Raw genomic sequence first — 12,888 nt, 5'->3', positions numbered from 1 at the left:
CCGGCGGCCCAGGTGAGAGGAGCCCTCACCGTGGCTGGTCGTCTCCACTGCTGATTTTCATTATCGATTACCTACATTTAAATGCCAATATGAAACTTTACAAACTCTCAACAGAGAAACACAAGGCCAATTCTAGAATTCAACTACAATTCCCTACATAATGTGGTCTGCCGTCACTGGGGTCTGACGTGGCTAAGGTACGGTGACCTTGACAGTCAGATGGGGCTGAAGGCGCCCTCGCCGGGCGCCTCTCCTCCGTGCCACCTTCTCTGTGGCTGACTTTGCTCCTGGCAGCGTCCTGTTGGCCCTGACACCGTGCTCCCACCCAAGTGGGTCAGGGTCTGCAGAAGCAGGGCACCACGCTCAACCGGCCCCCGTGAGCCAAATGCGCCCCACCGGCTGGGAGAGGCTGAGGGGGACACGGGATGGCCAGGGAAGTGAGGACGGGGCACTGGCTGGAGGGGAGTGGACGGGAGGGAGAGCGCCCTGCAGAGGGCAGAGCAATACTGCAGAATTCGGTTCCAAGAGGGGGCTCCTAATTCAGACGAGAAGGCTGTGCCCATCCTGGGCTGTGTCTCACTTCACAAGGACCACAGAGCGTAAACAAGACAATGCAGACGGCGTCTTAGGCACCAAGCTCGCCCTGCTCCTCTGAAAGGCCACGCAGGCCAGACTCAGAGAGCCAAGAACAGAAGAAATTATATCTCGGTCAAACCTGGTCTACTCTGGCCGAGAGTCCTGTCTGTGGAGAAGCTCACAAAGCAAACTTTGTACGTAGGCATATCCCACGATAGCATCTCCAAAGATTCGTGATAAACGCCAGCTCCACGTGCCAGCCAGCCGGGGATAATGCCATCCTTCTTGCGTCCACTTCCCTTTTCGGCCTCTGCTCCTCTGGTTCTGTCATTGAGCAGCTGCGGAAAGCACTATGTGGTTTTTCTTTATGCTGAGGGAGTTGAAAGTCCTGACCAGGGCCGAGCTGACCGCCAGGGCTGGTGGGGAAATCCACGGCTCGCCACGCCATGGTCTACGGGAGTTTCAAACTCGGGTCGCATCTCTTTCTGCCGGTGCTGCCAGACTGGGGGCGGGGGGGTCCCAAACCTTCCACGTGGCCCTTGTACGAGCTGAGCTCTCCTCCATCCCCAAACAAAAGCCAAGGCTTCGCTGGGATTTGCAGACTAGAAACTTCCCCTCTCCTGTAATACAACCCTTATCGGATTTCTGTCCAGAGAGCAGATATTTAAGACATCTGAATCGTGGCTGTACAGTCGAAGTCTTTTTTGCAGATCTGACCGTTTGCCATCCTTTGTCTGCCACTGACCCTTACATGAACTCGGTGGCACAGCTGAGTGTGCACTGCCCAATACAAGGGCAGGTTATTTTCATATACACACATCTGCATATCTAAATAGGAAAGCTCTGTCATCTCCGATCCTGTCCACTAAGGCAAACCCAAAGGACCTTGGGCAGAACGCCCTTCCTTAAGGGGCTCCTTGAAATAGAGGCCCAGGAAAGGCACCTGGTGTCTCAGGGTCTGTCTCCAGGCTGGTCCACCCCAGATGCAGCGAAGGATGCCTGGATGCAGAGACAAACCCAAGTCTGGGACATCCGCTCTGGTCTGCTATTTCTTCCTGGAAGACAGGGCACCATGAGGACCCACCAATGCTAGAAAAGCAGTGACCCTTCAGTATCGCCCGCATCGGCTCCCTGTCTCAGCCTGTCGAAAGCAGCGAACCTTAAAGAGCCACGTTTGCCCTTTTCTCTGCCTGCGGGGCCTGGTGGCAGGCAGGGAGCCTCTGTTCTCTCTCACATCTTCGAGACCACCTTCGTCTTTATTCCACTGCCAAGAAGTATGTCTCTTGGAGGAGGCGGGGAAGAAGCAGAAACAAGGACCCTGAGAAGGATTTTCCAAAAGAAGTGTTTCCAGTGAAAGACAGCTCTTTCCAGAATCACAGGCCCAGAGCTTCAGCTGGGCTCTGCGGCTGACGTGGCTCCATCCGTACTCGAGCTGGGCGGGTTAACAAGGGCAAAGCTCGCTTTCTTTCTCCTTTGACGGCGCCTGTGTATATTTTGGTGTGTGTGGCCGCCTAATCCTTTTGAAAGATAACCTCTCTCAAGCTTCCTCTCTGGTGAGATAGCTTGGAAATGAAACTTCTCATGGCCTATCCCGACATTCCAAAACCCGCAGGAGACGCCCCCCACACACATCAGCACCCGGCTGCCCCTGCTAGGAAGTCCTTGCCCAGGACTACGGGTAAGCGGCCGGCAGTGTTGCATCAGACCGTGAAATCCTTGGTCCAAGGCTGCTGCTCGCTCTTGCCAGAGATGCGCTGAGGAAACACACTGCTCTGACCAGCCTGGGCTCTTCTGGGGGGCTCCTAGGAGGGGGTGCGAATCTGATGGACCACGTGGAGGCCCGCGACCAGGTGCTTTTTTTTTTTATAACAGCCACTCTTCTCCTTCTGGTTGCAACAGGTCACGCCACTCGACATTTCTGGGCTCATACAGGCCAAGTGACACTTCTCAGTCAAAATCTTTGTCAGCGTCCTAACACCGGAGCTTCTGGTTTCTACTACCTTGGATCTCTACTGTTCCTACTCAACAACAATTCTTACAGTCTGGACACCAAACTGCTGCACGGAGCTCTTCAGAGGCTCCATAGTCACAGAATGTCACCACTTCCCGCTTAGGGCTGGAAACCCCAAAGCGAGTATCCTAGTGCCACCTCTTCGGACTCCAGAAGCAGAAAGCGTGGCCCTGAGGGCTCGGCCCCGCCCAGGGTCACTCGGTCCGAGGCTGGGCTGGCAGCAAGGAGGTCTCTGGACTTCCAGGCCAGTCTAACCGGTGGGGGGGGGTGGGGGGGAGCGGAGAGGCCTGCCTGGGGCACTTGCTGGGGAGGGGGTGGTGAATCCACAGGGGGACATCAGGGCTGGGCAGCAGGGGATGAAGGACTCCAGCTCTAGCCCCCGTCCATCCATCCCGGCTCCCCTGACGCCACCATGCCTGACTCCCGGCTCATTCAAGAGCTGGGAGGGACCGCATCCCTCTTCCGAAAGTCACCCCTTGTCACCTCGAGACGACCCACAAGCAGGCGGGGAGCACGTCTCCTGGGCTGGACGGCACTACCTTCCCCTTTACAGACATTCCCCACACCTTCACACACACACACACGTCTCAACTTCCCCACTGGCTGCTTTGCTGAGCTATCAAGACTAATGCCCTTCGGCTGACGGCCTTCCCCTCTGCCAAGGGGACGAGCGCGGAAAAGCTAAGGGATTCCTCACGGCCCGACCACAAGGTCTCACCCATGCAACACACCGCTCATCCTGCCACCCGGTGAGACAGATAACGGGCAAGTCTCTAGAGACTGAAAAGTGTACGAAAGGTGATTATAAGACACTCTGCACGAGACGCCATGAATTAAATCTGATTTTCCCCAAGAAAATGCCGTGGTGGGATTTCATAAAGCAATACATGCAGGAGGCAAAATGCAGACACTACCAAAGGCCACAGAGTCAAGGACAGGGTCAGCCCCACCCCGACCCCTCAGACCCCACCATCACCACCGCCGTGCACAGCCCTCCAAGAACGAGCGGTCTTGGCTCACGGTTTTTACAGAAGTGATCACAAATCCCAGATTTTAAAGAAAAACGTAAATGATGTTTCCATATACTACTTAACAGAGAGCCTTCCCGTGAGCATATGAATGAACGAGCCAGATAACACGGCAAAAAGAAAAATCAAGTACGACTGAGTGTAGTAATACTCCGCTCCCATCACTTCTTCCCTCATTATTTCCCCTGTGACAAGGAACATTTAGATCAATTCAAAGGTCAGGGGCCGAGGCCACACCTCTGGGGCCTCTGGGCTGCGGGAGGAGGATGGACCCACACCTGAGCACCCGACCGTTCCCGAAACTTCCTCAGAGGCAAACGGAAGGAAACTGCAAGGGGCTTAACACCTGCAAGTCCGCCCAAACCCACACCCTCCCTCGCCAAGCAGCATCCTGGTCTAGGGTCTTGGAAGCAGGGAACCCCGGCACCCCCAGGCCCCATCCCTCCACACGGCTCCCCTTTAATTAAAGGTCCTGACACCCCCTCTTCCATTAAGAGCTTCCTGACCAAGAGAGAACAAGTAGCAACCTCTCCTTAGCCCCTTCCACCACCCCGCAGTCTCTGAAGCCTCCGCAGCTAATTCACACCTACTGCATTACAGCAGTCACCACCTCAGGTGGGCTCTTCACTGGGCAGAAACCTCCAGAGGCTGAAGCTTAACCCTTTCCACACCAACCCTAACTAGAGCTCATGGTTTCTGAACACCAGGCAACGTTCTAAACTCATTTTACATATCTAGTCATCAGCACAGCCTACAGCATAGGGACTGCAGCTCTCCCCATTTTCTAAATGGGGAAACTGGGAGCTGCAGGTGTTCCCACACACGGACTCCTAAGACGGGAGCTGCCAAGTTCTGGTGCCTCCTTCTACGTACGCGATTCCTATCGCCTCTGCCCCTGCTGGGAGCTCTGCCCCTGCAGCCTGAGTTTCCACTCCCTATCTGCAGTTGGTGGCAAACAGAAAACCCGGCTGGTCAGGGATGAATGCGCCCCACGCCCCTCCCACCCCGAGGGCCCGGGGAAAGCAAGCGCTTGGGTTCCTGAAAAGACATCTTTTGAGCATCTACTCAACAGCAGGCACTGGTGGGTCCAGGAGCCTGGCCTCAAGGGGCTTGCGGTCCGACAGCAGCTGAGGTCTCCTTGACGAGGTCCAGTTGCCAGTAGTTTGACAGGTGCCGGCTACTCCCAGAGAACCCAGGAGCTGGTTAGAAACTCTGCCCCAGACCTTCGGAAACAGATCTGCAGGTCGGCGAAATGCCCAGAGGGGATCTGTGCGCAGGCACCTGTGAGCCTGTGAGATGGGTTAGACACCTGAGGTCTGACTTTAGGATGTGAAAGGCACTAGGACATCATGCAAATTGAACTTACATACTTATGCAAAATGTATTCCTCTTCTCCATCCTGCCCCTGCTGCCACATCTGTCCAATCCTACCTATGCGCGTTTTAGATGTGGATGGAGGGGTAGCTGTCCTAACGAAGAGGCAGTATGCACAGTGCCATGGAAGCGTCTCCTGTTTTGTGCGCTACCTTCCCAGCCATGGTTAGTCTTGCCCCTCGGTTTACAGTTTTATATTTATTAGCGCACACTTTGCATCTGTAGGTCCAGGTACTAAGGCGAGGTCTAGACGAGCAGGGCTGTGGCCCTTAGGCCACACGCACGATAAAGTCGGCCCGGAAGTCCTGCTGGCTGGGGGCAGTGTAGCGCGCCGGCCCTCGTGAGCTGGGGACAGCGCTGCTCGCTCCCACGCAGCGTCAGACTGGAGGGAGGGCTCTTCTGCCTCTATCCCTGCTGCCAGGGCCACACACCTTGCTGGAAAGAGACACCCTGTGAGGGCTCGGGTCAGAGCCAGCAGCCCCCGAAGAGGCTGCGAATCTCCCAGTAACCGGGGGGCTCTCCAGGGCGACTCAGCAAGAGCTGCCTTGCGGATGCTCAAGGCAGGACAGTTCACAGGCAGCCAGGAACTGCAGGGAAGCCTGAGGAATTCAAGGTGGCAGAGCCCTTGCCGTGACTCATCAGACCACAGACCTGAGAGCCTTTCAGTAACTAGGCCTGAGTCCTAGCACAAGTTACAGCTGGTATTCTCCAAATTCTGACTGCATCCAATTCTGAGGCTAGCAAGACATTCTTCCCAGTTCAATGTGCATTACTCAAAGAATTAGTGAATATTGTTGCCTAATATCTCCCAAGGTTGCCCTCTAGGGAGAAAGAAAGGTCTTCCAACAAAAGATTTCCTTTTAAAACCAAACTTGCTGCTAAAAATTTGAGGTTATAGACTTATGGGGGACATGTTATACCATTACAATTGCAGATAATCCCCTATTTCACATAATATTAACATATATAACAGCATAAAATCAAGTTCATGAGGATTCTTCTCAAATACTAACAACAGTGGTAATATTTGTAATTTATAAATGAATTTTTAAAAGACTACAAGTTAAGCACTCTGAACTCTTACAATAAACTTACTGAGAAGCACAGCAAATAAAAGAAGTTACAAGAAACAAGCCCAGATATTTGTACAGTTTCAATAAACTAGGTGATTTATCTCGTTCTAGTTCTGTTGTCACTGTGCTTTTGTTCCACAGAATCAATTCCCTTGATTTACAATTGTTCTAGGAATTATATACAAAGACTTATTAAAGAATATTAATTTTCTAAGCAAAAAAAAAAAATTCAAACGCTTCTCAAAAAAGAGAACAAAATGCATTCAACCTTTTCCAGAAGAACTATTTAATGGTACAATTGCTATTGCTAATATTATAATCTCAATGCCCTGTTCAATTCTAATCCATCAGACCTCAGAGTCTAAAAATTAATATTTCTGTAAGACTGACTTTTCTCCCTCTTCTTCCTACAAATCCTCAACTCTGAAAGAGAAGGCTCACCTTTCAGGTGGACTCTTCCTCAAATCACACTGAAAAAAGTAAACACACACAAAAAAGGTCAAAGTGCTGAAATTAACAAATGTTTGGGCCATCCCTGAAAAAAAACACACAGCCTGACCAGGCCACCTTCAAAACATCAGAGTGTGAGGTCAGCTTAGGACAGAGCTACCCGGGTTTGCATCAGCAGCAAACCACACTGGGAATTCACACAGGTCTTGCCTTGTGTCCCTATTTGCCTTCTAGGGAATCATCATAGATAATAATGTCCACTTCGGTCAGAAGCCCTTAAATCACCGCAAAAAGAAAAAACCTCTACCCTCTGACTGTCTTTGTCTAAATCGGTGTGGACAGAGAATTCCTCCCAGGCCCTAGTCCAGTGAGTGTAAAACTCAGGACACCACAGAGGAGGGGAGGGTGGGCATGGAGGCCAGCACGCCCACGCCCAGCAGTGTCTGCAAACTGCAAGTCGCCACCAGGATTTTTTGCGATGCGATAGAAAAGAGTAAAAATCATCAGCGTGCAGCGCAAGTACGAGAATGAGTACTGTTTGGTGGGAAGTTTCATTTTAATCTGCATATAAATACGTACTTCCCTGTGTGTGCACCTGAGCAGCGTTTCCGTTATTTCCTCTTGTAGACTGCAGCCAAAGAAGCTGACAGCCGCCACCCTCGGGAGAACCGGGGTGTGGGCCCCAGCAGCCCTACCCCAGGCCGAAGGGAGCCTCCCCAAGGGGCTTCCAGAACCCTGTGCAGATCGGGCTCTGAAACCTAAGTGCCTGTGTCCTTCTGAAGGAGGAACGAAACGATCTCACCAGGGGGAAGCACGGGCGGCTGTGACACGCAATCGCTGAGACCAGGGCCATCCTCAAAGCCAACCTGAGATGCTGTGTTACTAAAGAACCTTCTGAATCAGAAACAGGGCGATGTACGGCCTACTAGGATATCTTGGTGGTACTGATACTAGAAAATGAGAAACTCTCCCCGGGCAAATCAGGCAAAATTCTCAACAACAGGACAGGTCAAGCCGGTGAAATGGTACACCAGCCACCAGCACCTGAGAAGTTGTCTCCTTACCCCATCTGTGAAGGAGCCTAGCAGCCAACCCAGGAAAAACTTATCCCAATACCCTAATTTCAACAAGACCCGATTACTCCAAAAGCAGAAACATCACAGTCACTCATTCATAGGGTGATGTGTATCAAAGTACAAAATGTGGTACATGTTTGTAGCCAAAACCCTCCAAAATAAACCCCAAATCGAGATGCCAGGACAGAATTACAATAGAAAATCAAAATAATTTATTGTTCTTTCCACTTGCCAAAATGTTACTACTTAGCTCAAAGACACCCCGCCTTTAAACTATACTGCTGTTTCACTAATTATAAAAATAATCCATACAACGAATATTTGCTGAGCACTAATTCAGGTGCTACACACCTAGCAGTGAACAAAACAGAGCCTGATTTTCAGTGTTTTCTTTCTGTACAAATACATGTATCTCATTAAGAGAACACTGATTATGGAAAATTGTGTCCAGATTTTTTTCACTTTTAATAGTAAAGTTTTTCCCTTAAGATCAAATGTTCCTTGAAAACATCACTTTTATTGGCTACGTGGTATTCCACCGTGGATGGTGTCATAATTTACCAAAGGACATTTCTAAATGCTGACCACAGGATAAAAACACAAATGAGAGAGAGAGACACAGTCAAACACAGCATGTTAGATCCAGATTTAGGACCTTAAGGGGGTAAAAGAGGGAAGATACAACCTTACCGATCACGGACCCCGGGCAGTGGACATGTACACGGTCACGGCTTCCCCGTGCGCCACGTTAAGGCCTAACTTGTGAATCTCCCTTTTTTATAAGCCCCACTCCCTCTTTGATCCAAGAGAACATTGTCTGCACAGAACAATACGTTTTCATTTCAATTTCCCTTCTTCTCAGGAAAGGAAATGTTTGCACTTCAAAGGGTTTCTTTGAAGAGCAGCCTCCGGTGCTGGCCCGTCCAGGTTAGGAGTTCCGTGGCCCCAGCGGGTGTGCAGAGTCTGGGCGGCTGCCCACCGCAGTCCCTCTCCAGGCCACCTCCTTCAAGGAGAGGGTCTAGTGCGGGAGAAGAGAAAACAAACATGGAAAAATACTTGGGGCTTTTGATCATGGCTTTCAGAGGCCCTGTTCACACACAGTGTAGGTTTCACAGCTCAGGGAAACTGAGGTACGAACCATGGGGAGCCGGGTTCTAAGAACGAAACCCTTCCAGAAACCAGCCCCACCCAGCGAGGGCCCCTTCCAGAGCCGGGGAAAGAGCGGAGTCTCAGGGGTACTGCTGGTGATGACAAAGGGGACGGCTTTGATAAACGAAACACAGAAAGAAGAGCCACACCTCCCCCAACAGTCTGGAACCTTCCCCCAGGAACTTCTGGGCTAGCACAGAACACAACTCACCATTTAGAATCTCTCCTCTTATCGCGCCCCTGGCCCGCTCGCGGCGGCCGGGAGGCTCAACAACCCTATGAAATAACCGCAAGCTACAGGCCAGGAGGCCAGGACCATTCCTCCCCATCAGGGCCCCTGCCCATCCCTACCCTCTGCTTCGTCTGGGCGGCCAGGGCTACACAGCAGGCAAGCGAGGGCCTGCCACGTTTCTTTTCAAGGCTTGAACAAGTTCTGGGGATTTAATAATCATCTCCACCCTTCCCCACCCCGAGGGGGTTACTTTTGCCTGCTCAGGTGGGCCGACGGCCAGGTGGTGGGCAGGGGCTTGAAAGGCATCCGCTCCAGACAGGGCGCCTGCTGCTCCGGCAGCCCGAGGCCTTGCTCCGGGCCCCCGCCCTGTGTGTTCAGGCTGCGGGTCTGCGGGACCACGTCACCCTGAGCTGAAGTCTTCCGACCAAGCGCCTTCCTGCGAGCCCTCTACCCTGGCCGGGCGCTCAGCCGCTCTGCCGAACTATGGGTGCTGTTTATTTTCCTTTATTTTACTTTTCTGTAGTTTCCAAATTCTTCACAATACACATTCTAACTTTTAGGGACATTTTTTTTCTTAAAGAGGCTTATAAGGTAGAAAATTAGACCACAGTTCCATTGAAGGAGCCTCTCCTGAAAACAAACGAAAAAACCCAAGAAAACGAAAAACAAAAAACCAGCTACCTACATGCATATGTAAAGGACATTATTTGGACAACTGGAAGTTGAATATGGACTGTGGACTTGATGATGTCACAAATGTTAAATTTCCTGATTTTGATGTCGTACGGTGGTCACGTAAGAGAATGAATGTCCTTATTCTTAGGAAACACACTGAAGCATGCCGGGGTAAATAAAAGGACATGATGTCTTCCACTTACTCTCAGATGGTTCAGGAAAAAATGCATCCGTGTGTGTAGACAGATTAACTGATTGACAGATAAACAGAAAGAAGGAATGAAATGTAGACAACCAGTGAATCTGAGAAAATTGAGGCGCTCCTTGTAACCCCTGCAACTTCTCTTTAAGTTTGAAATGCTATCCACAAAAAGTTGAAAGAGCAAAGGAAGAAAGAAGAGAGGCAGGAAGGGACGGGCACGAGTTTCCCCACTCCACCTGCCAGCACCCACGGCCTCCCCATGGGGCCACGGGGGCCCTGCCAGCACACAGTCTCTCCAGCGTAGACAGTGCCTGCTGCTACCCTGGCTCGGACAGCCCCCAGCCCCGGCTTCCTGAGGGCGTCAGGGAAGCACCTTCCAAGAAAGAAGACCCCTTCCCACCTCCCGACACTACAGAAGTCAGCAAAGTGAAGATCCTGGGAGAACGGCTACCGCCACTGGCCTTGAGAAGGAGGGAGAACCGAGAAGGGAGCCACTTATCCCTACAAACCAGACGACCCCCTGCAAAGGGCCCTCCCCCCAGCGGCGGAGGAGAGGGAGCAGAGACGACCGATGGAGATCAGTGAGGCTGGGCTCCCATGGCCCGGGCAGGAAGCCCCTCGTCCAGCCAGCTCCGGCAATGCCAATGTCAGACTACTGACCCAGGAGGAACGCAGCCCAGCTTCTGTCACACTTCGGCACAGCTGTGTCAAGGACCCCAGGGCTCAGAGAGGAAAGATCGGCGCTCAGAGGAACCGGGGCAGCTAGAGAGAAACAGCAGGCTGCCGCCCAGTAGTGGCACAGCCGGCTCCCGCGCCTCCAGGACTTACTTGGAACCAAGAGGCGCGTGGCAGCCCGGCATCTCCAGGTCCGTGTGCTAACCTCAGGGCCCGGCGTGGCCCCGCGCACACGCGTGCCAGACCACGGTTCCCAGAGCGAGCAGCCGGAGCCCCAGGCACAGGCTGATGCCCACAGCCCAAAGCACGTGGGTGTTAGGGCCCTGGAGCCAGGCCCCAGGTGCAAATCCTAGCTCTGCCACTTAAGACCCACCCCTGTGCCCATCGGCAACTTGTGTCACTTCTCAGGGCCTCCATCGCCCCATCAGCCAAACAGCAGGACCAACCTCAGGGGGCGGCTGTGAGGATTTAATGACAACAAAGAAAGTGCGGAGCGAGCCCCACGGTGAGCACTAACAAGGGCTTGGAGTCTGGATCTTACTCAGCCCCAGGGCCTCTCCCTTCCTTCCTATTTGGTGTAAGAGACTTTGGTTAATGGTACTTGGTAGGCAGATAAGAAGATACAGAGGAAGAGAGCATTTCCAAGCCGACCTTAAAAGGTCACCCCCAGCATCTTCATGGGCAGGAAGACGACGGTGACAACAGTGTGATGAGACGCCGGTAAGACGTTTGCTCCCTTCCCCTCGCCGCTGCCCCGTGATGGGGCCCCCATCCCACGCCAATGCACTGGGGCATCTACCTCAGCCCTCAAAGGAAGGGATGAAAAAAGGTGGGAAAGACTTGGCCCCAGTTTTTAAACCCAAAGCGCTCGGGGTAATTTGGACCAAATGTCTGGGGTCAGGATGGACGAGGGCAGACACCCCCAAAACACACAGACGCACACACTCACACGCACGTGCACACAGACACAGGCAGGCCACCCCTGAGGATGGGACCGTGAGCTCTGCTTCCCAGAGGCGTGAGGAGGGGACAAACCCAAGGCTGTGGACCTGAGACCTGCGGGGACTGGCCTCCCCAACACCCCGGTGCCACGCCACCCTCTGCAAGGCAGACACAACTCCAAGGAGAAGGGACGACCTTTTGACACCTTGGCAAAATGGGAGGGCAAATAAAGTTGTTACAGATTTTCTTCTCCACGCCAAAATCAAAGAACTGTGCTTTGTTTCCAGTAAAACAGCTAACGTTTATACGAAGCACCTGGTATGCGCCAGAAGCTGTGTTAAGTGCGGAACCTGGACGATTGCCTCATTTAAATCCTCTCAATCCTGTAAGGTAGGCACTAGAAGCCAATTATTATGCAGGCAATATGGAAAAGGATTCAAACGTGGCTCCAAGAAATATCTTAGAAAAGGCACTGATCCTGTAAGCGGAGCCCACTCCGGGGCGGGGGGAGGCCCACGGCACCTCCTTCGTCCCCGCAGTGCGTGGCCCGTCAGGGAGAGCAGGGGGCCGCCCGGAGTCGGCACGGCGAGCGGGTCTCCGCGATGCGGGGCTCCCTGTGCGCCCAGCACGTGCGGAGAATCAGGACCCACTCCTACGCACGTGGCAAAGTACCTGGCTGTTCTCACAGGCAAGAACCTTATCTGCATGGGTCTTCTGAAGAAAGCACTACGGCAGGAAGACAGAATGTTTCAGAAACAACTGCCTCCAGAGGGGAAAGGTGACTCAGGAAGAAGGGAGACGGTGTGGAAACACACGCTGTCCTACCGGACGAAGGACATTCTTTCTCCCTCCTCAGTATAAATCCGCCTCTTGGTAGCCCCTGAAGGCTGAACGGAGCTTGATTTCTGGTTGCCTTTATCAGAAGAGAAGGCTGGCAATGGAAAGAACCTATTTTCTGAAAGAATCTAAATGGACTGATCTTTATTCTTTCAAAGAATATTCTGCACTTCATGTTTACTGGCTTCATCATTATGAGGCTGAGAGGGCGGGCTTCCCCAAGCTACAGGCAGGGCAAGAGCACGTCTGCAGGGTTCCGACAGCCCAAAGGACATACTGGAGGCTGCACAGAGACGGCCGCAAACCTGCACCGAAGACGCCTCGGATGGCGCCCTTCCCGGCACTGGACCACCCGCCCCGGCTCCTAGAAGCGGCGTCTGCATTTCAGGGCGATGACCTCAGGCTGCACTGAAGCTGGCCTCTAACTCCACACAGCTCTACCCTCAGCTGACGTGGTCTGTCCACCAAATCTACCGCCTGGAGGTCCCCAGTGCTAATGACAACAACCAGAGGAAAAGCCAAATGGAAGACTCGGGTGTGGCATGACGAGGGAACCCCGTGCCAGAACCTATCCCGACGTGCAGAGAT

The 12,888-nt window shown here is 52.7% G+C and overlaps 1 protein-coding gene across 2 annotated transcripts in view; it reads right to left on the bottom strand.

The window, feature by feature from the left end:
- Window positions 1-12,888, bottom strand: part of SLC7A1 (solute carrier family 7 member 1) — an 82,923-nt gene that overhangs the window by 66,761 nt on the left and 3,274 nt on the right. Inside the window, exon 2 of one of the 2 annotated variants that reach the window (XM_067713582.1) lies at window positions 8,274-8,606. The exons of the other annotated variant lie outside the window; for it this stretch is intronic. The gene's annotated coding sequence lies outside the window, so the exon portion shown is untranslated. The remainder of the gene's footprint in view (window positions 1-8,273; window positions 8,607-12,888) is intronic. 2 annotated transcript variants of the gene reach the window in all.

This window comes from Pseudorca crassidens, chromosome 18 (genome assembly GCF_039906515.1).
Source record: "Pseudorca crassidens isolate mPseCra1 chromosome 18, mPseCra1.hap1, whole genome shotgun sequence".
Classification (NCBI taxonomy): domain Eukaryota; kingdom Metazoa; phylum Chordata; class Mammalia; order Artiodactyla; family Delphinidae; genus Pseudorca; species Pseudorca crassidens.
This window is presented reverse-complemented; position numbering and strand designations above follow the sequence as displayed.